This window comes from Tachyglossus aculeatus, chromosome 1 (assembly GCF_015852505.1).
Source record: "Tachyglossus aculeatus isolate mTacAcu1 chromosome 1, mTacAcu1.pri, whole genome shotgun sequence".
Taxonomy (NCBI): Eukaryota; Metazoa; Chordata; class Mammalia; order Monotremata; family Tachyglossidae; genus Tachyglossus; species Tachyglossus aculeatus.
Genome location: NC_052066.1, coordinates 60003830 through 60031587, shown reverse-complemented (window position 1 = coordinate 60031587; position 27758 = coordinate 60003830). Strand labels below are relative to the sequence as shown.

Here is a 27758-nt window from a genome sequence, read left to right as displayed (position 1 = left end):
GGGGAGGACGGGGGCCGGGGGTCGACGGCGGGACGGGCGAGAACGAGGCACAGTGAGGAGGTTAGCGGCAGAGGAGCGGAGGGTGCGGGCTGGGCTGGAGAAGGAAAGAAGGGAGGTGAGGTAGGAGGGGGTGAGGTGATGGACAGCCTTGAAGCCAAGAGTGAGGAATTTTTACGTGTGATCCCTGCCCACAAAGAGGTACATGATATCACATAGTATTGTCACTAGGCTGTGTGTTCCCTTTAACCACAAATGGGTCTGCACACAGAGAAGCAGCATGGCCTAGTGGATAGAGCACAGGCCTGGGAGTCAGAAGGACCTTTCTTGTCCTGGCTCCACCACTTTTCTGCTGTGTGACCTTGAGCTAGTCCCTTCACTGTTCTGGGCCTCACTTACTTCATCTGTAAAATGGGGATTAAAACTATGAGCCACACTGGGACATGGACTGTGTCCAGGCTGATTAATTTGTATCTACCCAAGCATTTAGAACAGTGCCTGGCACATAATATAATAACAACAATAATAATAATAATAGCATTTATTAAGCGCTTACTATGTGCAATGCACTGTTCCAAGCGCTGGGGAGGACACAAAGTGACCAGGCTGTCCCACGGGGGGCCCATAGTCTTAATCCCCACTTTACAGATGAGGTAACTGAGGCACAGAGAAGTAAAGTGACTTGCCCAAAGTCACACAGCTGACAACTGGCAGATCTGGGATTCAAACCCATGACCTCCGACTCCAAAGCCCATGCTCTTTCCACTGAGCCATGCTGCTTCTCATAGTAAGGGTTCAAATCTATACTTCCATTCTCAAATCCTGTAGTACGTTGAAAGAAATAGATAATTCCATTGAAAGAGCGGGATTCCTTTTTAATAGTAAAAACTAAGGTTTGCCTTGCCTATGGTCAGACACTTGCTACAGGTTCCTGAATTGCTGTGTCTCCAACGATGCATTCTACAGTGTATCTTAACTCACTACCTTACGCTGGAAAAACCGAGGTCTCATTGCGATGGTTTTTCAGGCAAGGAATTAATTATTCTGAAAAATAAGTCACTCTCTCCCTTCCAGCTTCCAAGCCCTACTTCAAAATTACTCAGTGGTGGAATATCTTCAGTTTGGGGAAGCCAAACAAGCCAGTGAAACTGGGTCCAAGCTGAGAAGTAGGGGTCTAACCAGAAGTGGGGATCACAGGACCAGGATTCTAATTCCAACTCTGCCACTTCTTTGGTGTATGATCTTAGGCAAGTTGCTTAACTTCTCTGTGCCTCAGTTATCCCATCTTTAAAATGGGGATTAAAGCTGTGAGCCCCATGTGGAACATGGACTGTGACCACCCTGAGTACAGTTCCTGGCACATAAGTGCTTAACAAATACCATAAAAAAAAAAAAGACGAAAATCCTAACCACACTATTTGACTACAGGACATGCCTGACTTCAAAAGGCAGCTGCTACTGCAGCAATAAGCAAAACTTCCACATTAATTATGATGCAGAATAGCAGGTCCAATATTGTGCTTACAATTAATTTAATTGTTCATAGGGTAATAAAACAAGAAAAAAAATCCTCTAACAAGTTAACAGTGGGATTCATTGAACACTTACTGTGTGCAGTCCCCTTCTAGACTGTGAGCCGGTTCTGGGCAGAGATTGTCTCTGTTACTGAATTGTACGTTCTAAGTGCTTAGTACAGTGCTCTGCACACAGTAAGCACTCAATAAATACGATTGAATGAATGAATGAATGCAGAGCACTCTACTAAGTGCTTGGGAAAGCACAATATGATCCTGCCATCACCAAGTTTACAGTCTAGAGGGAGAGCCAGACAGTAAAATAAATTACAGATGGCAGAAATGGTAGAACTTAAGGATATGTAAGCTCCTTATGGGTAGGGAAGTGTCTACCAACTCTGTTATATTGTACTCTCACTGCTCAATACAGAGTCCTGTACACAATAAGTACTCAAATGCCAAGGGTGGATGAATATCAAGTGTTTAAGGGTACAAACCTGACTGCTTAGCCAAAACAGAGTAGAGAGCAGGTAGAAGAAATGAGGGTTTAGGCAGGGAAGGCCTCAGTCATATTTATTTAAAATTTACTATATGCAGAGACAGACAATTACTCTTCACCACTTCAAAGCCTTACTGAAGGCACATCTCCTCCAAGAGGCCTTCCCAGAGTAAGCCCCATTTTTCCTTATCTCCCACTCCCTTCTGCATCACCCTGACTTGCTCCATTTGCTCTTCCCTCCTCCCAGTCCCATAGGATTTATGTACATATCTGTAATTTATTTATTTGATTGGTGTCTGTCTCCCGCCATTTAGACTGTAAACTCATTGTGAGCAGGGAACATCTCTGTTTATTGTTGTACTGTACTCTCCCAAGTGCTTAGTACAGTGCTCTGTGTGAGCGCTTAGTAAGTGCTCAATAAATATGAATGAATGAACGGATGCAGAGATTAGTTTGGCATTAGGGCAGTGAAGTGTATGGGTTGCGTTATAGTAGATCTGAAAGGTAAGGTAGGAGGGGGAAAACTGGTAAGTAAGGATATATTATTAAACTTCAGTATCATGGTAGCAGTACTGCCATAATACTGCAACTCCTCAAAAATCTGAATCTATCCAAAAATCTAAATCTGATTGTCCAAACTCTCCAGGCATGACACAGCAAAAGAAAGAGAGAGAAAAATAAGAGACTTTGGAGAACAGTTAATTTCCCCATTATGTGCCACTCTGGTAGTATGCTATTCCTTCTAATATCTGCAGATTGAGCAGAATTCATTGGTAGAAGTAGTTTTCATATTTGTTTTATGTGTGTATGTGTTTGTGTGTGTACATGGATACAAAAGGAAAACTAAGGTCTACACAAGAACACTGGTACCTTTACAGTCCTGAGTCTCTCCACATTCACTAGTTTCAAATTAATGACAGACCATCTGTGGCAGCTCAGTAGATTCCTGGCATGAAAACTTGGAGGGAGTTCAAAATAGAAAAGTTAGTTGCCTTATTCACACACTAATTATGTTAATGAAATCTGGGTTAAAGATGGTGACTGCAAACCTTCCATGAAAATGACCAGTTTTCTTGATAGTGTATGGTCACTTAGGCTGAAATCATGGTAAGAGTCAGTCTGCATTGTGATGTTTCTGTGTTTGGCAAGATCCAGAGCTATAAGGAGTAATCAAACCAACCTGTTTAGTGCTTAACAGAATATGTCTAATAGAGATTACAGCCAGTGATGTGGTGCCAGAATTTGGTCTCCCGCTGGCATAAAAGAGCCCAAAAGCTCCACGTAGTAAATACAGTCTGTGTGATTTTCAATCTCCGTTACTGTCCTAGGAGCACTATTTTTGAGATTGAACACTGGCACCTCAGGATGCTCTAATTATTTAACTTAAATTCAGTGTATTGTTATTTTATTCCAAAGAAAACTCATTTCCCCTAGGCCTCAATTTTCAGGAAAACCAAGAGTTCTTCTTTATGAGAGAAGTCCAGGTGAAGGCAGGAGGTTTATCAGTGCACCAATCTGACATGTTCAGCTCTGGATATGGTGTTAAAAGATAAGATGCTTAATAGTAATGAATGTTTTTATCATAATATTTGTTATCTTATTAGTATGTAATTTAATAAGACCATAGAGTTGTTAACCTATGGAAATGCCAAATGATTTGTGTGTAAGCCATTCAAAATTCACTGGGGTTTTTGGTTTCTTTGCTATAACTATTATGCTCTGTTTAGGAATATCGCTTCAGGCAATGAGGCAATAGCTGGGCTTGTAATTAACTTGAAGCAGAAAGTAAAACAGGCATACCTGCATGTCTCCAAAACCTATCTGAAAACAGGCATTTGAGCTCATAACTACAACGTGCACCAAAAATCAAATCACTGGCTCTTATGAAGACAAAATAGTTATGAAAATTGGTGCTTCCTACACATTAAATTAGAAACACTTTTTCAAGCATATATACCGCTTCTCATCATGGAGAGGGAAAAAGAACTGCATTATGCAAACATCTGTCAGGAAAGCCAAATCTGCAAAGATTTTTCTGTAAAAGATATTTACAGAAGTCCTTCAGGAGGGTACCAAGCTTGGATGGCACATAAATGCAGACATGGGAGTTGGGGAAATATACAGTTGACAATGCCTGGCACATAGTAAGTAACCTTCAGGTAAAATTAAAGAACTGAAGAACTGTGAAAGTACAGTAAAAAAAAAAAATCTAGAAAAAATGATGCTCACGGCCTGAGAAATAGCAGTCCAAATGTCTTTCAAAATAAGGGAACACAATGACCATGTTGTGGTATAGAGAGACTCCAAGCCCTGATGCTATTACCCAGAAAAAAAGAATTCAGCAATTTCTCAGCCCCGCTATGAAACAATAAAACAATCTTCAATGCAATCCTATTTTTCTTTCTTGCTCCCCCTCTGTGGGAAACATTTCTCAGCTTGGGACAGAGACAGCTACAGGGAAAATCTGGAGGTTGCATGTACCATTCACATCTGCCTCACTGTGCTGGCAGACTTGAATCTGAGCCAGTTTTACTGTTCCCCCGTGAAGCCCACCCGGCCAGAGGGGCAGGGACACAAGCTGCAGGAAAGGCAAGGCGTAATTAACCTCAGCAAGGTCAGAGAGCACAAACAAAACATGGTTCCCTTGCAGGCAATCAGGACAAATACAAAAACAGATTTACTAAATGCTTACTGAGGGTAGAACTCTCTACTAGATACTTGAGACAGGACATGATCCCACCTTTTTGGAAAAAAAAATGGTATTTACTGAGTGCAGAGCACATAAGTGTTTAGGAGAATAGGTAGACACAATTCCTGCCCACAAGGAGCTTACAATTTAGCAGAGGAGACAAATAAGGAGCTCACAATTTAATCAATAAATTGCATTTATTGAGTGCTTACCGTGCACTGCATTAAGCACTTGGGAGAGTTCAATATAACAGAGTTGGTAGACATGTCCCCTGCCCAGAAGGAGCTTACAGACTATAGACTCTCCCAAATAAGAGGGGGAGACAGACTAGGAGTTCACAGTTTAGTGTTGGAGACAGCCACTGAAGTATATCAGTGCTCTGCACATAGCAAGCACTTAAATACCATTATTATTATTATTATTATTATATCAAGGCAAGGAGGAAGCAATATAGTATAAAAGATATTTACAGAAGTCCTACAGGAGGGTACCAGGCTTGGAGGGCACATAATTGCAGACATGGGAGTTGGGGAAATATACAGTTGATAATGCCTGGCACATAGTACTTGACAAATACCATTAAAAGAATAAATAAAAGGGCAAAGATGAACAAAATCCACAAATGCTTGAGAGAGGAACCATTATTCTGGGAAGGCCTTCTGGAGATATAATAATAACGATAATGTTGGTATTTGTTAAGCGCTTACTATGTGCCAAACACTGTTCTAAGTGCTGGGGCAGATAAAAGGTAATGAGGTTGTTCCACGTGAGGCTCACAGTCTTCATCCCCATTTTACAGATGAGGAACTGAGGCACTGAGGCACAGAGAAGTGCCCAAGGTCACACAGCTGACAAGCGGTGGAGCCAGGATTAGAACCCATGACCTCTGACTCCCAAGCCCGAGCTTTTTCCACTGAGCCACGCTGTTTCTCAATGATATGATTTCACAGAAACTTTGAAGATGGGAACTGCAGTGGTCTTTGAGAGGATGGTTTCAGTGGAGTGAAGGGGGCGGAAGCCAGATTGAAAGGGGTCCAGGAGAGGGTTGGAGGAGAGGAATTCGAGGCAGCGAATGTAGATGACTACTCAAGGAGTTTGGAGAGGAACACATAAATACTGTGGGGCTGGGGGAAATATCAAAGTGCTTAGGGAGTACAGACCCAACTGCATAGGCAACACAGAACAGAGGGTGAATAGAGTGGGGAAATGATGTTAATCAGGGAAAGCTTCTCACTGTAATAACGTCTGGAGAGGAAGGGTAGGAGGGAGATAGGCAATAACTGGAGGGGGCTTTGGGATCAAGGGAGGGGGTTTTGGGGGGATGGGGGAGACATGAGCATGTTTGAAGACTGTGGGAAGAAGCCATTAGAGAGTGAGCGGTTGAGGATTCAGGAGGAAAGAAGGGAAAGGGTGAGAGTTTTTATAAAGGTGCAAAGGAATGGGGTCCGACATGCATGTGGAGGGGGTGGCACTTGAGAGGAGGAAGGAGATCTCCTCTGAAGATACTGCTGGGAAGGATGGGATGTATGAGCAAGAAGATGTGAGCAGAATGATGTTTTTGAAAAGTGATTTAGGCAGCTGGATTCAGGGAGATGCTAGAGACATAGAGAGCAGCCAGGAGACGGATGCAGGCAGTTACTCCCTTATCTCAACCTGATGGTCACGAGGCTGTCTAGGTTTCCTAGATGAGGAGACTAGACTGTAAGCTCGTTGTGGGCACAAAATTGTGTCTGTTCATTGTTATAGTGTAGTCTTCCCAGCACTTAGCACAGTGCTCTGAACACAGTAACCTCTCAAAAAAATTTGACTGAATGACATAGCTCACCCTGCAGTAGCCAACTTGGACAGTTGGCAGTGGCTGCCAATGGATAGAGCACAGGCCTGGAAGTCAGAAGGTCATGGGTTCTAATTCCGGCTCTGCCACTTGTCTGCTGCGTGACCTTAGGCAAGTCAGTTCACTTCTCTTTGCCTCAGTTCCCTCATCTGTAAAATGGGGATAAAGACTGTGAGACCTTTGAGGAGCAGGGACTGTGTCCAACCCAATTACCTTGTATCCACCCCAATACTTAGAATAGTGCCTGGCACATAGTAAGCGCTTAACAAATACCATTATTATTATTATTTTAATGAAAGCTTACCATCTGCAGACCCCCCATACTAATGCTGGGGAAAGCACAAGAAAACAGAGTTGGTCAAATCCGATCCAAGCATACAAGGATCTTACAGTCTAGTTGGGGAGATGGTCATTAAAATCAATTATAGTTAGGGGAAGCAGCTGAGTATAAGGCTATGTACATAAATACTGTGGGGCTGGGGGAAATATCAAAGTGCTTAGGGAGTACAGACCCAACTGCACAGGCAACACAGAACAGAGGGTGAATAGAGTGGGGAAATGATGTTAATCAGGGAAAGCTTCTCACTGTAATAAGGTTTGGAAGATGGGGAAAGTGGTGGTCTTTGAAAATGAAGGGGAAGGGAGTGTGTGGACGAGGAGTTGGCAACAAGACGGATGACACAGAGGTACAGTGAGTACGTTGGGCAAGTCACTTTGTTTCTCTGGGCCTCAGTTAACTCATCCATAAAATAAAGATTAAGACTGTGAGCCCCATGTGGGACATAGACTGTGTCCAACCTGATTACTTTGTAACTAACCCAGTGCTTAAATCAGTCCCTGGCACATAGAAAGCACTTGACAAATACCATTAAAAAAAAGAAGTGAAGTGTGTGGGGTGTGTTGTATTAGGAGAGGCCCTTCCCTAATTAACCCCTTTCTTCCTCAGCTCCCTCTCCTTTCTGCATCACCTGTGCACTTGGATCTGTGACCTCTGAGCATTTGATATTCACCCCGCAGCACTTACATACATATCTTTAAATTATACATTTTAAATTGCATATTTATATTATGTCTGTCTCCCCCCTCTAGACTATAAGCTCGCTGTGGGCAGGAAACGTGACCTGCCAACTCTGTTGCATTTTACTCTCCCAAGCACTTAGTATAATGCTCTGCACACAGTAAGTGCTCAATAAATATCACTGACAGGATGTCAGTGAGCTAACATAGGCGGGGAAGAGCTAATTGAGCATCTTAAAGCCATTGGTAAGGGCCTCAGGATAGTCCTGCAGGAGCCTGGGAGTCAGAAAGTCATGGGTTCTAATCCCAGCTCCACCACTTGTCTGCTATGTGACCTTGGGCAAGTCACTTCACTTCTGTGAGCCTCAGTGACCTCATCTGTAGAATGGGGATTGAGACTGTGAGCCCTATGTGGGACAGGGTCTGGGTCCAACCCAATTTGCTTGTATCCACCTCAGTGTTTAGTACAGTGCCTGGCATATAGTAAGAGCTTAACAAATACCACAATTATTTTTACTGTTGCTGAGGCCTCAGAGATTCATTTCAGGGAAAAGCAGAGAGAGGGAACAGGAGACGAATGGACAAGGGAAGACCACTTCCTCTCTTGATATTGCTTCTGGGAGTTTCCCCAAGATCCCTCTCCCTCTCCCCTTCCACATCTTCACCAGCATCTGACCTATAACATCATTTATTCAAGTCAGCCTTGGTACCTCTTCTTAGGCTAGAAGGGCATAGTAAGGGGGAATGCCAATATGAGTTTAAGTGAGGGCTTTTAGGGGGTGAATTTAACAGAATGGAGCAAAATCTGCTTCCTCACACATAAACAGGTGAATTGCGTTTTATGGGGCTGACCGGTTTTTCAGCCTGTGTGCTCTTTCACCACATTTCCAGAATCCACACCTTCTCCAAACAGCCACCACTCTGATTCAGGCACCTGTCATAAACCAGCTTAACTCATGAATCAGTCTGTTCAATCCATCAGTCAGTGGTATTTATTGAGAGCTTAGATTGTCATGTGCTGAGCACTGTACTATGCGTTTGGGAGAGTACAATGCAATAGAGCTGGTACCCACATTCCCTGCCCACAACGAGCTTACAGTCTAATCTCCCCACTCTCCAATCCATACTGCATTCTGCTACTTGAATAATATTAGTGATATCTGTTAAGTGCATGCTATGTGCTAGACACTGTATTAAAATGTAGGGGTAGAAACATGATACACAGCTTAGATAAAGTCTCTAGACTGTGAACTCATTGTGGGCAGGAATGTGTCTGTTATTATATTGGATTCTTCTAACTGCTTAGTATAGTGCTTTGCACACAGTAAGCACTCAAAAAATGAAATGAATGAATGTCCCATATTCCCCTCACCCCCATTACCAACCCAGTTCTTTGCACCAACCATATATTTATCTATCATCTGCAAAATGGAGAGTCAATACCTGTTCTCCTTCCTACTGTGAGCCCCATGTGGGACCTGATTATCCTGCATCTTCCCCAGGATTTAGTACCACACTTGGAAGATAGTAGGCACTTAAATACCTCAATTATTAGTATTATTATTGTATTATTGTCATTAATATGCCATTTTTTATTTTTTAACATCAAACCACCCTCCATACCATTAGACTTCACACTGCTCTGGGAGGGGAAAATAAAGGTTATGGAATGAGTGAGAGAGACGGAGAGACAGAGAGGGACAGAGACAGAGAGCATGCGCGCACATGTGTGTGTCCATCCCTGTCCTGCGGGAGGAAGGGATTTTGGAAATTCCTGTGGAGAACTGCTCTAGGATCCTGAGAAAACTGCATACTTCCTTTAAAAGCCACCCATGATATCACATTATACCACATGTCTGCCATAATATATGTAATGCAGTGACATTACATACATCCCCTTGTCTGGAAATCAGGAGGATCATCAGTGGCCATGCCACCTAGGAGCTATTTTAAGTAGCAAATGGCAGGACACAATTACTAACAATGAGGTCTTGGAATACTCAACAGACAAGCACTGAGGCAATGCTCATCACAGTAAAGTTTCAATGTGGTAGTGGAGAAGAATGATCAATCAATGGTATTTACTGAGCGCTTACTGCATGCAGAGCACTGAACTAAGCGCTTGGGAAAATACAATACAGCAGAGTTGGTAGATATGATCCCTGCCCATGAGGAGCTTGTAGTCTACCAGGGGGAATACTAAACCAGATTAACGAAGGGGGAGAGAGTAGAGTTTAAAGATAGTAAATAAGTGCTGTGGGGCTGAGGTGAGTATCAAAGTGGTTAAGGCGTACCTAGCCAAGTGAAGATGATGCAGAGGGGAAGATAAATCAGGGAAATGAGAGGCTTAGTATGCAAAGACCTCTTGGAGGAGATGTGATAAAGGGATGATAGCAGTACTACCCATACAACTGCTGTTTAGCTTAAAGAATCTCAAATAGTGGGAAAGGGGTGTTGAGAGACTTATGAGAGCAGAAAAAAAGAACCTGGATTAATACAATACAATCCACTAAATTGTAAGTTCTTTGAGGGCACAGATGCTGTCTACCCAACATTATTAATTCATTCATTCAGTTGTATTTATTGAGTGCTTACTGTGTGCACAGCACTATACCAAGCACTTGAAAAGTACAATTCAGCAACAGAGGCAATCCCTGTCCACAATGGGCTCACAGTCTTGAAGTGGGGGTGGGGGGGAGACAGACAACAAAACAAGTAAACAAGCATCAATAGCATCAATATAAATAGAATTCTAGATACATGCACATCAAAACAAGTAAACAGGCATTAATTTAAATAAAAAGAATTATAGGTATGTACATATATACACAAGTTCTGTGGGGCAGGGTGGGGGGATAGAGCAAAGGGAACTAGTTGGGCCAATGGGGAGGAAATGGGTGGTTTAGTCTTACAACACTACTGTATCTGCCAAGAGCTCAGCACCTGGTAAGTACTCAACAAATACCACTGATTGCAATCAGTAGAGGAATCAGCAAGAATAGAATATCAAAAGGCAATTCCAGGCAGCATGAGAGGCTCTATAGGTGGCAAGGGAAAAAAAAGAACAACAAAAAACTTCTTTATGTAAACACAAGGAACATGGACTACTGGTTGCATAGCATTTTTTCAACCATTTCTGTGCACGCAACATAATTTTCTGAGTGTGGAGCCTTGCATTATCCTGGGTTTATATTTTAAATGTACTACTTGCATTCAGATGGATCACATCTAAATCAGTCCTGTCAGATAATTACCTAGTCTACCAGAGGATACGATTCTACATCCTTTCTTGGAATAGGATAACTGTCCAATGGTTCAATGCTCCACTCAGGTGTGCCAGAATACAAAGCAGTGTGGTCTAGTTAATAAAGCCTGGGCCTGGGAGCTGGAAGACCTGGGTTCTAATCCTGACTCCACCACTTGCCTGCTGTGGGACTTGGGGCAACTCACTGTTTCCTCAACTGTAAAATGGGGATTCAATACTTGCTCTCCCTCCAACTTGGACTGTGAGACACACATGGGACAGGGACTATATCTCATCTGGTTGACTAGTATGTATCCCAGCACATAGAATGTTCTCGATCTACACGCACTCCCTTGGTGACCTCATTCGCTCCCACGGCTTCAACTATCATCTCTATGCTAATGACACCCAGGTCTACATCTCTGCCCCTGCTCTCTCCCCTTATCTCCAGGCTCGCATCTCCTCCTGCCTTCAGGACATCTCCATCTGGATGTCTGCCCGCCACCTAGAACTCAACATGTCCAAGACTGAACTCCTTGTCTTCCCTCCCAAACCCTGCCCTCTCCCTCACTTTCCCGTCTCTGTTGACGGCACTACCATCCTTCCCGTCTCACAAGCCCGCAACCTTGGTGTCATCCTCGACTTCGTTCTCTCATTCACCCCTCACATCCAAGCCGTCACCAAAACCTGCCGGTCTCAGCTCCGCAACATTGCCAAGATCCGCCCTTTCCTCTCTATCCATACCGCTACCCTGCTCGTTCAAGCTCTCATCCTATCCCGTCTGGACTACTGCATCAGCCTTCTCTCTGATCTCCCATCCTCGTGTCTCTCCTCACTTCAATCCATACTTCATGCTGCTGCCCGGATTGTCTTTGTCCAGAAACACTCTGGGCATGTTACTCCCCTCCTCAAAATTCTCCAATGGCTACCAATCAATCTGCGCATCAGGCAGAAACTCCTCACCCTGGGCTTCAAGGCTCTCCATCACCTCGCCCCCTCCTACCTCACCTCCCTTCTCTCTTTCTACAGCCCACCCTGCACCCTCCGCTCCTCTGCCGCTAATCTCCTCACCGTACCTCGTTCTCACCTGTCCCGCCATCAACCCCCAGCCCATGTCATCCCCCGGGCCTGGAATACCTTCCCTCTGCCCATCCGCCAAGCTAGCTCTCTTCCTCCCTTAAGGCCCTACTGGGAGCTCACCTCCTCCAGGAGGCCTTCCCAGACTGAGCCCCGTCCTTCCTCTCCCCGTCATCCCCCTCTCCATCCTCCCCATCTTACCTCCTTCCCTTCCCCACAGCACCTGTATATATGTATATATGTTTGTACATATTTATTACTCTATTCATTTATTTATTTATTTTACTTGTACATATCTATTCTATTTATTTTATTTTGTTAGTATGTTTGGTTTTGTTCTCTGTCTCCCCCTTTTAGACTGTGAACCCACTGTTGGGTAGGGACTGTCTCTATATGTTGCCAACTTGTACTTCCCAAGCGCTTAGTACAGTGCTCTGCATCCAGTAAGCGCTCAATAAATACGATTGATTGATTGATTTGATAAGGAGTAAGCACTTAAATACCACAAAAGAATTTTTTAAAAGTCAGCAAAGCCGGGTTAAGCAAATCATAGCCACGCCATTTTCCCCAGTCGCCATCACCAGACTAAGGAAAAATCCCTATCCTTTCCACTAAAAATCCCAGTACAACTGATGATGATGATGATTTCATTTGTTAAGTGCTTTGTTAAATGAAGGAGCATGGCTCAGTGGAAAGAGCACAGGCTTTGGAGTCAGAGGTCATGTGTTCAAATCCAGGCTCCGCCACTTGTCAGCCGTGTGACTTTGGGCAAGTCACTTAACTTCTCTGTGCTTCAGTTCCCTCATCTGTAAAATCGGGATTAAGACTGTAAGCCCCCTGTGGGACAACCTGATCATCTTGTAACCTCCTCAGCGCTTAGAACAGTGCTTTGCACATAGTAAGTGCTTAGTAAATGCCATTAGTATTATTATTACTATGTGCAAAGTGCTGTTCTAAGCGCTGGGGAGGATACAAGGTGATCAGATTTTCCCACGTGGGGCTCACAGTCTTCATCCCCATTTTACAGATGAGGGAACTGAGGCACAGAGAAGTTAAGTGACTTGCCCAAAGTTGCTATACAGGCACACAGGTTAGGCCTGAGGTGGCCTATGGGACCTGTGCTTGGCTGGCCCGAGATGTCAGGCTGGAATCGAGCTGGCACAAAGATGAACCCAGAGTTCTGAATTGGTAGCTCAAGAACAAACAGCAGAGTTAACCTCTTTGTTCAAAAAAAAAAAAAACACATTAAAAATGAAAGGGCAATAGTAAGAGCTTAATAAATATGATTGAATGATTTCTAAGACTGTCCAATGTCCCAGTAATAACAATAACTGTAGTATTGGTTAAGCACTTACAATGTGCCAGACACTGTGGTAAGTGCTGGGGTGGATATAAGCATATCCAGTTGGACATGGTCCCTGTGCTACATGGGGCTCACAGTCTCAATCCCCATTTTGCAGATGAGGTAACTTGAGGCCTAGAGAAGTGAAGTGACTTGCCCAGGGTCCCACAGCAGACAAGTGGAGGAGCTGGGATTAGATCCCAGGTCCTTCTGACTTTCAGGCCTGTGCTCTATCCACTGCACCATGCTGCTTCTCTATCTTAGATTTCTTAGATGTTCGATACTAAAGATTCAGAATATACTTAGTGGATCACAGCAGGAAAATATTTCACAGGAGTAAGGAATACTGTACATATAATCAATCAATTAAGCATTTACTGTGTACAGATCACTGTTCTAAGCATTTGGGAGAGTACAATACAACAGTTAGTAGACATATCCCTGACAAGGAGCTTAAAGTCTAGAGGGGAGAGACATATATTGATATAAATTAACAAATTACAGATAAGCACAATTGTGCCGTGGGGCTGGGGAGGCAATATCAAACGCTTAGAGGGTAAAAACCGAAGTGCATCGGTGAAGCAGAAAGGAGTGGGGGTCAAGGAAAAAGAGGGCTCAATAAGTGAAGGCCTCTTGGAGAAGACGTGATTTTAATAAGGCTTTGAAGGTGGGGAGAGGGGTGATATGGGGTCTATAGAGAGGGAGGATGTTCCATGCCAGAGGGAAGATGTGGGAATGAGGTCAGTGGCGAGACAGACAAGATTGAGCCCCAGGAAGAGAAGTTCGTGGGCTGAGCTGTAGTATGAAATTAGCCAGGTAAAGAAAGAGGGGGTGATCTGACTGAATGCTTTAAAGCCAATGGTAAGGAGTTTCTGTTTGATGAAGAGGTGGAAGGGCAACCACTGGAGGTTCTTGAGGAGTGGGGAGACGTGGACCAAACTTTAAAAAAAAAAAAATATTTCAGGGATCAGGTCCACAAGCTCTAATGTATTCTCCCAAGCATTTAGTACGGTGCTCTTTTTGGTGATCGTACTATTGAATTTTAATGTCAGTATTCCTAACAAAGCTCTATGCATTCTGCTTTTGTCCTGCATGTGCATTCTGTTAGTGGGACATGAATTATATATTTCTATTGATGTCTGTGTCCCCGTCTAGACTGTAAGCTCATTGTGGGCAGGGAATGTGTCTGCCAACTCTGTTGTACTATATTCTCCCAAGTGCATAGTACAATAATCTGCACACAATAAGTGCTCAATAAATACCAGTGATGATGGGTCCATCATACAGCCCTGTGCACTACACACACACTTTATTGACATTATCCTTCATATAGATACCATATATCATTACCTCAAAGGACATCTCAAATAATGTAATGCTGAGAAGCAACAGGAACATGCAGTTAAGCATGCTGATGCTGAAGGAAGCAAACATAATTTAATTCTGATAGTGCCAGAATGCGAGTGGCATTCATATTGACGATGCAAAACTTTGTGAGGACCGTCTAAGATTTATGTACATATTATTCCTTTAAATTCAGGATCTATTATTGTTAGGACATATTGACATTGCTATCTTGATCACTTAAAGTTAATAGTGTTTACTATATTTGTTTTTATTATCACCTTAAACAAATATTTATAATGCTTTGACTCTTGGGAACTCATGATTGCACTTGACAGTAATTCTATGGGAAACTATTCTAGTTCAGAACGCTTTTGTTCAACACTATTTACATGGAGCTAACTAAAAAGGTTAATGAGGCTTTCAATTAAGGCATACCCCATGATCCAGCCAGGTTGGGTTCTTGGGAACATTCAGTGGCATATATCAGTGGCATTTTTCTATAGGCTTGCATGCAACTTACGTTATGTTCCAGAACTAGCTAGCCTTGATGTAATGGACAAGCCCTACGGTTTGTGTAAAAAAAAAAAAATAATAATAACTCTATACATCCTCCTACCCCTCCCATGGAGCACAGTATAATAGAGTTGGTAAACACAATTACTGCCCACAAGGAGTTAACAGTCTTGAGAGGGAAACAAACATTGAAATAAATTATACGTAGGAAAAATGGCAATGGCAGGGTATAAGACTTTACATAAGTTTTGTGAGGCTGAGATGAATCTCAAGCACTTAAAGGGTAGCGATAACAATGACAGTATTTATTAAGCGCTTACTATGTGCCAAGGACTATAATAAGTGCTGAATCCAGGTGCATAGGTGACCCAGCAGGGCAGCTGAATAGGGAAAATGAGGTCAGGGAAGGCCTCTTGGAGATATGATTTTAGGAGGGTTTTGAAGTTGGAAGATTGGTGGTCTCCCAACTCAGAAGAGAGGGAGTTCCAGGACAGAGAGAGGACGTGGACAAGGGGTCACTGGCGAGAGAGATGAGATTGAGGTAGAGAGAATAGGTTGGTTTTAGAGAAGTGAAGTATGTGGGTTGTGTTGTAGAAGGAGATCAGTAAGGTAAGGTAGGAGGTGGAGAGGTGATTGAGGGCTTTAAAGCCAATAGTTGAGTTTATTTCTGTCGCTAGAATGTAAGCTGATGGTAGGCAGAGAACATGTCTACCAACTCTTTGTATTCTCCCAAGTGTTTAGTACAGTTCTCTACACATGGTAAGCGCTTAATAAACACCATTGATTGATTTGAGAGGGATGAGCAACCATTGGTGGATTTTGAGGAGTTGGGAGATGTAGACTGAACATTTTTTTAAATTAATGATCCGAGTAGCAGAGTGAAGCAAAGTCTGGAGCGGGGAGAGAAGGAAGGCAAGGAGGTCAGCGAGGAGGCTGATACATTAGTCAAGGCAGGATGTGGTAAGTGCTTGGATCAGCGTGTTAGCAGTTTGGATGAAGAGGAAAGGGCAGATCGTTTCTGCAGGCTTTCCTGACCATCCCCTGCTCACTGAACTCAGCTCCCTCCCCTCTGTATCTCCAGAATTTTTACGGTTTGAAATTCAATCCCTGCACACTCAATCGGTTGCCACCTCAGGCTGCTGTGACCTTTGGCCTGTCCCGTGAGTCCCTCCCTCCCTGATTCTCCGGTGAGGCACCGGGCAGCCTCTGGTAATGATAATAATTATAATAATAGTTTTTGTTAGGCGCTTACTATGTACCAAGCACTGTTCTAAGTGCTGGAGTTGATACAAGGTAATCAAGTTGTCCCATGTGGCGCTCGCAGTCTTAATCCCCATTTTACAGATGAGGTTAACTGAGGCACAGAGAAATTAAGTGACTTGCCCAAAGTCACACAGCTGACAAGTGGCGGAGCCGGTGCCTCCGACTTGAGGAGGGCAACCACCCTGCCGCTGTAGAGGCTGGTGGCGGCGCCCTCCCGATCCACCGAGTCAACAAACCCAGAGCCAGCAGCCTGAGGACAGAGCAGCCAGAGCGGCTCAAGCAAGGCCCCAGTGGGCACTGCAGACATCATGGAGCCCAGGGGTGCAGGCCAGGAAATAATAATAATAACAGTAATTATGGTACTTGTTAAGGGTTTACTATGTGCCAAGCACTGTTCTAAGCACTGGGGGAGATACAAGTTAATTAGGTTGGACACAGTCCCTATCCCGCATGGGGCTTAATCTTAATCCTATTTTCCATCATCATCATCAATCGTATTTATTGAGCGCTTACTATGTGCAGAGCACTGTACTAAGCGCTTGGGAAGTACAAATTGGCAATATATAGAGACAGTCCCTACCCAACAGTGGGCTCACAGTCTAAAAGGGGGAGACAGAGAACAAAACCAAACATACTAACAAAATAAAATAAATAGAATAGATATGTACAAGTAAAATAAATAAATAGAGTAATAAATATGTACAAACATATATACATATATACAGGTGTTGTGGGGAAGGGAAGGAGGTAAGATGGGGGGGATGGAGAGGGGGACGAGGGGGAGAGGAAGGAAGGGGCTCAGTCTGGGAAGGCCTCCTGGAGGAGGTGAGCTCTCAGCAGGGCCTTGAAGGGAGGAAGAGATGAGGGAACTGAGGCACAGAGAAGTTAAGTGACTTGCCCAAGGTCACCCAGCAGCCAAGTGGTGGACTTGGGATTAGAACCCAGGTCCTTCTTACTTCCAGGCCCGTGCTCTATCCACTAAGCCACGTTGCTTCTCAGAACTAGCTACTGAGAAGGAGCTGGGGACTAAACGATTTGGCTTCTCGTTGCTTAAGGCAGCAGGGGCAGCAGAGTGCGTGGGTTGGCATTACAGGAGCAAAGAGTGAGGGTTGGCTTGTAGTAGGAGATAAGTAAGGTAAGATAAGAGGAGGAGAGATGATTTGAGGGCTCTAGGGGAAGCAGCAAGGCACAGTGGATAGAGCACGGGCCTGGGAGACAGAAAGTCATGGGTTCTAAACCCGGCTCTTTCACTTGTCTGCTGTGTGACCTTGGGCAAGCCACTTCTCTGGTCCTCATCTGGAAAATGGAGATTGAGACTGTGAGCCCCATATGGGATAGAGACTGTGTCCAACTTGATTTGCTTGTATCCAGTACAGTGCCTGCCACACCGTAAGGGCTTAACAAATACCATTATTATTATTATCACTGTTATTAAAGCCCATGGTAAGAAATTTCTGCTGAGTTTGATCTGTCTGTAGACTGTAAGCTCATTGTAGGTAGGGCATATGTTTTACTGTAACATAAACACATAAACATGTTTTACTGTTTTACTGTAGGGCAACTGTTTTACTGTAATAATAATAATACTAATAATAATGATGGCATTTATTAAGCGCTTACTATGTGCATCGCACTGTTCTAAGTGCTGGGGAGGTTACAAGGTGATCAGGTTGTCCCACGTGGGGCTCACAGTCTTAATCCCCATTTTACAGATGAGGTAACTGAGGCACAGATAAGTTAAGTGACTTGCCCAAAGTCACATAGCTAACAAGTGGCGGAGCAGGGATTTGAACCCATGACCTCTGACTCCAAAGCCTGTGCTCATTCCACTGAGCCACGTTGCTTCTGAGCCACTGTACTCTCCCAGTTGTTTAGTACAGTGCTCTGCACATGGTCAGAACTCAAAAAATACCATTGATTGATTTGATGTGGAGAAGGATGGGCAACCACTGGAGGATTTTGAGGAGTGGGGAGACTCAGGCCATCAGAAGGGTCCCAGCTAACATCTCTCTGCTCCTCTCCCAGGTTTGGGATACCTGCAAACCCCTTTCCTACAAGTGGCCGGAGGTGGCAGTTGGACATGTGTGCAGCTAAGAGATGCCAAGCACGTTACTCGTTTTGAGATGGAAAAGAAATAAGAATGGGAAAAGGGACGAGCAAAGCAGGAAAAAATGCTCAGAACAGGAGAGAGTGGAAAGGGGGTGAGATAAAGGAGAGGAACTGGCTTGTATGTAGCTATTCCTTGTAAATCTTTATGAAAATCAGCGTGGCCTAGGGGATAGGGGATGGCCCTGGGAGTCAGAAGATCTGAGTTCCAATCCCATTTCCCCCACTTGTCTGCTTGTGTGGCCTTGGAAAGTCATTTGACTTCTCTGTGCCTCAGTTACCTCATCTGTAAAATAGAGGTGAGGGCGGTGAGCCCCATGTGAGACATGGACTGTCTCCAACCTGACTGGCTTGAATCTATTGTGTTTAGTACAATCCTGGCACATAATAAGTGCTTAACAAATACCATAAAAAAATGTCAGAGGCAAATGGACTACTGCTTGCATAACATGGATCCCATTACCTCAGTATGGTGAAAAGTAGTGATAAAGCTTAGTAATGCTTTCCTTAATTGTTCATAATTATGACTAACCAGAGTAGCTTGGAAAATTGGGAAAGGGTGGCAGTGGCCCTCCTAAGTGTCCAGAATCTCATCAACAGTGGTCCTGCGCGTAATAGTAGTAGTAATAATAATAATAATAATAATGAAGGAGCTTGGCCTAGTGGAAGAATCACAGGCCTGGGAGTCAGAGGACCCGGATACTAATCCCGATTCTGTCAGGCGCCTGCTGTGTGACCTTAGGCAGGTCACTTTCATTCATTCACTCAATCGTATGTATTGAGCATTTACTGTGTGCAGAGCACTGTACTAAGCACTTGGGAAGTACAAGTTGGCAACACATAGAGACGGTCCCTACCCAACAGTGGGCTCACAGTCTAGAAGGGGGAGAAAGACAACAAAACAAGACATATTAACAAAATAAAATAAATAGAATAAATATGTACAAGTAAAATAAATAGAGACAATCCCTGCACACAACAAGCTGCTGGTTTCGAGGGGCCGCAGGGGCTGGGGATCGCTGGGGGCCTGGCAGGGTGTCGGAGGTCCCTGGCCGGGGGAAGCGAAAACGAAATGGGTGGCGGGGGCGGCACGGGGCCTTTACCCTCCATTGAAGGAGGGTAACTTCTCTGTGCCTCAGTAACCTCATCTGTAAAATGGGGATTAAGACTCTGAGCCCTCCATGGGACAACCTGATTACCTTTTAACTATCCCAGTGCTTAGAACACTGCTTGGCACACAGTAAGTGCTTAACAAATACCATAATTATCATTATTATTAACTTCTCTGTGCCCCAGTTTCCTCATCTGCAAAATGGGGATTCAATGCCAGTTTTGCCTCCTACTTAGATTGCATGACTCAGGTAGAACAGGAACTGTGTCTGACCTGATGGATTTGTATCTTTCCCAGTATTTAGAACAGTACTTGACACATAGTAAGAGCTTAATACCATAAATAATAACAACCTGTGCTTCTGACCCCATTCCCTCTCATCTTATGAAATCTATCGCTCCATCCCTTCTCCCCTCCTTAACTTCCATCTTCAACCACTCACTCTCCACTGGTTCCTTCCCCTCCGCCTTCAAACATGCCCATGTCTCTCCCATCCTAAAAAAACCCTCTCTTGACCCCACCTCACCTTCTAGTTATCGTCCCATATCCCTCCTACCATTCCTTTCCAAACTCCTTGAACGAGTTGTCTACACGCGCTGCCTAGAATTCCTCAACAACAACTCTCTCCTCGACCCCCTCCAGTCTGGCTTCCGTCCCCTTCATTCCACGGAAACTGCCCTCTCAAAGGTCACCAATGACCTCCTGCTTGACAAATCCAACAGCTCATATTCTGTCCTAATCCTCCTCGACCTCGCAGCTGCCTTTGACACTGTGGACCACACCCTTCTCCTCAACACGCTATCTGACCTTGGCTTCACAGACTCCGTCCTCTCCTGGTTCTCCTCTTATCACTCCGGTCGTTCTTTCTCAGTCTCTTTTGCAGGCTCCTCCTCCCCCTCCCATCCTCTTACTGTGGGGGTTCCCCAAGGTTCAGTGCTTGGTCCCCTTCTGTTCTCAATCTACACTCACTCCCTTGGTGACCTCATTCGCTCCCACGGCTTCAACTATCATCTCTACGCTGATGACACCCAGATCTACATCTCTGCCCCTGCTCTCTCCCCCTCCCTCCAGGCTCGCATCTCCTCCTGCCTTCAGGACATCTCCATCTGGATGTCCGCCCGCCACCTAAAGCTCAACATGTCGAAGACTGAGATCCTTGTCTTCCCTCCCAAACCCTGTCCTCTCCCTGACTTTCCCATCTCTGTTAATGGCACTACCATCCTGCCCGTCTCACAAGCCCACAACCTTGGTGTCATCCTCGACTCCGCTCTCTCATTCACCCCTCACATCCAAGCCGTTACCAAAACCTGCCAGTCTCAGCTCCGCAACACTGCCAAGATCCGCCCTTTCCTCTCCATCCAAACCGCTACCCTGCTCATTCAAGCTCTCATCCTATCCCGTCTGGACTACTGCACCAGCCTTCTCTCTGATCTCCCATCCTCGTGTCTCTCTCCACTTCAATCCATATTTCATGCTGCTGCCCGGATTATCTTTGTCCAGAAACGCTCTGGGCATATTACTCCCCTCCTCAAAAATCTCCAGTGGCTACCAATCAATCTGCGCATCAGGCAGAAACTCCTCACCCTGGGCTTCAAGGCTGTCCATCACCTCGCCCCCCTCCTACCTCACCTCCCTTCTCTCCTTCTACTGCCCAGCCCGCACCCTCCGCTCCTCTGCCGCTAATCTCCTCACTGTACCTCGTTCTCGCCTGTCCCGCCATCGACCCCCAGCCCACGTCATCCCCCGGGCCTGGAATGCCCTCCCTCTGCCCCTCCGCCAAGCTAGCTCTCTTCCTCCCTTCAAGGCCCTACTGAGACCTCACCTACTCCAGGAGGCCTTCCCAGACTGAGCCCCTTCCTTTCTCTCCCCCTCGTCCCCCTCTCCATCCCCCCATCTTACCTCCTTCCCTTCCCCACAGCACCTGTATATATGTATATATGGTTGTACATATTTATTACTCTATTTATTTACTTTTATTTATTTTACTTGTACATTTCTATCCTATTTATTTTATTTTGTTGGTATGTTTGGTTCTGTTCTCTGTCTCCCCCTTTTAGACTGTGAGCCCACTGTTGGGTAGGGACTGTCTCTATGTGTTGCCAATTTGTACTTCCCAAGCGCTTAGTACAGTGCTCTGCACATAGTAAGCGCTCAATAAATATGATTGATTGATTGATTGATTGAACAATAATAGTAATAATAATAATAGCATTTATTTAGTGTTTACTATGTGTCAGGCACTACTGCATTAGCCTCCTCTCTGATCTCCCATCCTCCTGTCTCTCCCCACTTCAGTCTATACTTCACTCTGCTGCCCAGATTATCTTTGTACAGAAACGCTCTGGGCATGTTACTCCCCTCCTCAAAAATCTCCAGTGGCTACCTGTCAACTTTTGATTTAAGCAAAAACTCCTCACTCTCAGCTTCAAGGATCTCCATCATCACCTCGCCCCCTCCTACCTCACCTCCCTTCTCTCCTTCTACAGCCCAGCCCGCACCTTCCACTCCTCTGCTGCTAACCTCCTCACTGTACCTCATTCTCATTCATTCATTCATATTTATTGAGCGCTTACTGTGTGCAGAGCACTGTACTAAGCGCTTGGGAAGTACAAGTTGTCAACATATACAGACGGTTCCTACCCAACAACGGGCTCACAGTCTAGAAGGGGGAGACAGACAACAAAACAAAACATGTGGACAGGTGTCAAGTCATCAGAATAAATAGAAATGAAGCTAGATGCACATCATTAACAAAATAAATAGAATAGTAAATATGTACAAGTAAAATAAATAGAGTAATAAATCTGTACAAACATATATACAGGTGCTGTGGGGAGGGGAAGGAGGTAGGGCGGGGAGGATGGGGAGGAGGAGAGGAGAAAGGGGGCTCAGTCTGGGAAAGCCTCATGGAGTAGGTGAGCTCTCAGTAGGGCCTTGAAGGGAGGAAGAGAGCTAGCTTGGCGGATGTGCGGAGGGAGGGCATTCCAGCCCAGGGGGAGGACGTGGGCCAGGGGTCAGCGGTAGGACAGGCGAGAACGAGGCACAGTGAGGAGGTTAGCGGCAGAGGAACGGAGGGTGCGGGCTGGGCTGGAGAAGGAGAGAAAGGAGGTGAGGTAGGAGGGAGCGAGATGATGGACAGCCTTGAAGCCGAGAGTGAGGAGTTTTTGCTTGATGCATCATTCTCACCTGTCCTGCTGTCGACCCCCGGCCCACGTCCTTCCCCTGGCCTGGAATGCCCTCCCTCCACACATCCACCAAGGTAGCTCTCTTCCTCCCTTCAAAGCCCTACTGAGAGCTCACCTCCTCTAGGAGGCCTTCCCAGACTGAGCCCCCCTTTACCTCTCCTCCTCATCGCCCCCCACCCTACCTCCTTCCCCTCCCCACAGCACCTGTATATATTTGTACAGGTTTATTACTCTATTTTACTTGTACATATTTACTATTCCATTTCTTTTGTTAATGATGTGCATTTAGCTTTAATTCTATTTGTTCTGATTATTTTGATACCTGTCTACCTGTTTTGTTCTGTTGTCTGTCTCCCCCTTCTAGACTGTGAGCCCGTTGTTGGGTAGGGACCGTCTCTATATGTTGCCGACTTGTACTTTCCGAGTGCTTAGTACAGTGCTCTGCGCACAGTAAGCGCTCAATAAATACGATTGAATGAACGAATGAATGAATTTAGCACTAGGATAGATACAAGATAATTAGCTTGGACACAAGTCCCTGTTCCATGCGGGGTTCTTGGCGTAAAGAGGTGGAGGTGGGGGAGAGAAAGAGGGGAAAGACCAGTATTATTATTAGAATTATTATATTATTTGTTAAGCAATTATTATGTGCCATGCACTATACTTAGTGCTGGAGTAGATACAAGCATATAGAGTTGGACACAGTACCTGTCCTATGTGGGGCTTACAGTCTCAATCCCCATTTTACAGATGAGGTACACCTCCTTCAGGAGGCCTTCCCAGACTGAGCCTCCTTCTTCATCTCCCCCTCCTCCCCCTCTGCATCCCCCCTGCCCTACCTCCTTCCCCTCCCCAGAGCACCTGTATATATGTTTGTACATATTTTTTACTCTATTTATTTTACTTGTACATATTTACTATTCTATTTATTTTATTTTGTTAATACGCTTTGTTTTGTTGTCTGTCTCCCCCTTCTAGACTGTGAGCCCGCTGTTGGGTAGGGACCGTCTCTATATGTTGCCAACTTGTACTTCTCAAGCGCTTAGTACAGTGCTCTGCACACAGTAAGCGCTCAATAAATATGATTGAATGAATGAATGAATGAATGAATGAGGTAACTGAGCCACAGAGAAGTTAAGTGACTTGCCCAAAGTTATCCAGTAGACAAGTGGTGGAGCCAGGATTAAAACCCATGGCCTTCTGACTCCCAGGGTTTTGAATCCTGATTTCACTGATGAGGAAACAGACACATAAGTGAGTTGCCCAAGCCCACATAGAATCAATCATTCATTCATTCATTCAATTGTATTTATTGAGCGCTTACTGTGTGCAGAGCACTGTACTAAGCGCTTGAGAAGTAGAAGTCGGCAAGATATAGAGACGGTCCCTACCCAACAATGGGCTCACAGTCTAGAAGGGGGAGGCAGACAACAAAGCAAAACATGTAGACGGGTGTCAAAATCGTCAGAGCAAATAGAATTAACGTTATATGCACATGATTAACAAAATAAATAGAATAGTAAATATGTACAAGTAAAATAAATATGTACAAGTAAAGTAATAAATCTGTACAAATATATACAAGTGCTGTGGGGAGGGGAAGGAGGTAGGGTGGGGGGGATGGGGAGAAGGAGAGGAAAAAAGGGGGCTCAGTGTGGGAAGGCTTCCTGGAGGAGGTGAGCTCTCAGTAGGGCTTTGAAGGGAGGAAGAGAGCTAGCTTGGCGGATGGGCAGAGGGAGGGCATTCCAGGCCCGGGGGATGACGTGGGCTGGAGGTCCATGGCGGGACAGGCGAGAACGAGGTACGGTGAGGAGATTAGCGGCGGAGGAGCAGAGGGTGCGGGGTGGGCTGGAGAAGGAGAGAAGGGAGGTGAGGTAGGAGGGGGCGAGGTGATGGCCAGCCTTGAAGCCCAGGGTGAGGAGTTTCTGCCTGATGCTCAGATTGATTGGTAGCCAGTGGAGATTTCTGAGGAGGGGAGTGATATGCCCAGAGCGTTTCTGGACAAAGATAATCCGGGCAGCAGCATGAAGTATGGATTGAAGTGGAGAGAGACATGAGGATGGGAGATCAGAGAGAAGGCTGATGCAGTAGTCCAGACAGGACAGGATGAGAGCTTGAATGAGCAGGGTAGCGGTATGGATGGAGAGGAAAGGGCGGATCTTGGCAATGTTGCGGAGCTGAGACCGGCATGTTTTGGTGACGGCTTGGATGTGAGGGGTGAATGAGAGAGCAGAGTCGAGGAAGACACCAAGGTTGCGGGCTTGTGAGACGGGAAGGATGGTAGTGCCGTCAACAGAGATGGGAAAGTCAGGGAGAGGGCAAGGTTTGGGAGGGAAAACAAGGAGTTCAGTCTTCGACATGTTGAGCTTTAGATGGCGGGCAGACATCCAAATGGAGATGTCCTGAAGGCAGGAGGAGATGTGAGCCTGGAGAGAGGGGGAGAGAGCAGGGGCAGAGATGTAGATCTGGGTGTCATCAGCATAGAGATGATAGTTGAAGCCGTGGGAGCGAATGAGGTCACCAAGGGAGTGCGTGTAGATCGAGAACAGAAGGGGACCAAGCACTGAACCTTGGGGAACCCCCACAGTAAGAGGATGGGAGGGGGAGGAGGATATGTTTTTTTGATAGGATGCTTTTAGAAGTGGAAGCAGAACTGTTCTCCTGACAGTGTGCATCCATCTGGACATAAGATAATGTTAGTTTCCCTTAGCACAGGGTTTATCAGGAACATTCGCAGTAGCAAGGCCTAGTAGAAAGAACACAGGACTGGGAGTCAGGGAACCTGGATTCTAATCCCACCTCCGTGCTTGTCTGCTGGGTAACCCTGGGCAAATCAATTCACTTTTCTTTGTTTCCTCATCTTTACAATTGGAATTAAATACCAGTTATCCTTCCTACTTAGATTGTGAGCCCCACATTCATTCATTCATTCAATCATATTTATTGAGCGCTTACTGTGTGCAGAGCACTGTACTAAGCGCTTGGGAAGTACAAGTTGGCAACATATAGAGACGGTCCCTACCCAACAGCGGGCTCACAGTCTAGAAGATGTGTCCGACTTGCATATACAGTATCTATCTCATGCTTGGCACATACTAAATATATAACAGACCAAATGCTTTCCCCTGCTACACTGTAAGCTCACAATGGGCAGGGAATGTGTCTACAACTCTGTTGTATGGTACTCTCCCAATCACTTAGTACAGTGCTTTGTACATAGTAAGTGAACAAAGTAATACCACTGATTGCTTTACAAATACCACAGTTACCATTCATCGGAAACATAATCCCCTCCCATGTTTTAGCTGGGAGCACCAGTAGCTACTGATTCTCAAAGCTGATGGATTTTCACGCTTACCCATTTTGGGGGTTGGGCCTGGTGCCTTCCCTCTAGACTATAAGCTTGTTATGGGCAGGGAACATGATTGCTAATTCTGTTGTACTGTACTCTCCCAAGTGCTTAGTACAGTACAGTTAGCATTCAATAAATACCATTGATTGATTACTGATGTTACCTTGTTCTTGTCAATCCGATCATCAGACCAAAAAACCTTGTCCATATGCATACTCCCCACATTTGTGTCACAGTTATTTACATAGAAGAGCACCTAGTGATTTTTCCCAAGGACTTTCAGTATGAAAAAACTTAATACCGGCCTTCAGGTCTTCTGTTTAGGTGCTTCAGAATGCTCCAGTAAGTGGAACTGCTTTGCATGCAGTAAGAATTCAATAAATACGACTGAATAAATGAATGAACTCTCCTTAACCTACTGCTAATAGCAGTTGAACGCCAATCCAGTTAGCCACACTACTGTGAAGTAACTTCAGAAAAATGAGGGACTTCATTGGGTTGGCAAATTTGCTCATTGCCACCAGGGCTGAGGTCTTCTGAGTGTGTCACAATTTTCTACAAAGGGCTACAAAAATAGCACAGACATTGTGGTGTTCTTCTTGGTACTTCCCCTCTGTCATGGACCAGAGATCATGTGGCCTAAAGCCACACTGCAATTCTAGGAGATTATAGTTTGCTGTTCTTGACTAGTTGGAAGGAAGTGTGACTTGGGATAAAAAGAGTAAGGAGCTGGAGTGGTGAGACCAGATTTCTAATCCCAGCTCTGCCACAGGTACTCTAAACAAGGTTTTGGGTCGGATAAATGGGGATAAAATTCAGAGACCCAAATTTGTTTTTGCATGAAATCTTTCTATAATTTGATATTTAGAAAATCCATTCAACAATTTCAAGTGAGTAAATCACTGAGTTAATAATGCAGCCAGCAGATACCTTATCTGATTTCAACTGTTTTCTCCACAAGATGTTTTATCATTATTTAGAGAAACAAAAACAAAGCCTTAAACAGTGAGAAATGTAAACTGAATTTGGTTTATTTCTCTTTTCCAGAGGATGTTTCCCACACTATCTTCTAGAAGTATTAACTGTGGGTGTCGTTTCACAACATGAACGAGATTTGAAGTGGGCCGTGACATTTTCTTAAACAGTGGCAGCCAAGAGAGGCATAACCTATAATGTTACATGAATGTTCTTCAATAATGTTGAAGCAGCAGCAAGGCATAGTGGATAGAGCAAGGGCTTAGAACCCAGAAGGTCATGGGTTCTAATCCCGGCTCCACCAGTTATCTACTGTGTGATCCTGGGCAAGTCACTTCACTTCTCTGGGCATCAGTAACCTCATCTGTAAAATGGGGATAGAAACTGTGAGCCCCGTGTGGGACAGGGACTGTGTCCAACCCAATTTGCTTGTATTCACCCCAGCCCTTAGTACAGTACCTGGCACATAGTAAGTGCGTAATAAATACCATAATTATTATTACAAGCGCTGTTGCAGCTGCATTGTAGATTAGATTAGAGAAGCAGCCTGGCTCAGTGGAAAGCGCACGGGCTTCGGAGTCAGAGGTCATGGGTTCAAATCCCAGCTCCACCACTTAGCTGTGTGACTTTGGGCAAGTCACTTAACTTCTCTGTGCCTCAGTTACCTCATCTGTAAAATGGGGATTAAGACTG

General features: G+C 44.9%; 1 protein-coding gene across 1 annotated transcript in view; it reads right to left on the bottom strand.

Moving 5' to 3' along the window:
* NCEH1 (neutral cholesterol ester hydrolase 1) overlaps nt 1–27758 on the bottom strand; it is a 74579-nt gene that overhangs the window by 33662 nt on the left and 13159 nt on the right. The window lies entirely within an intron of this gene.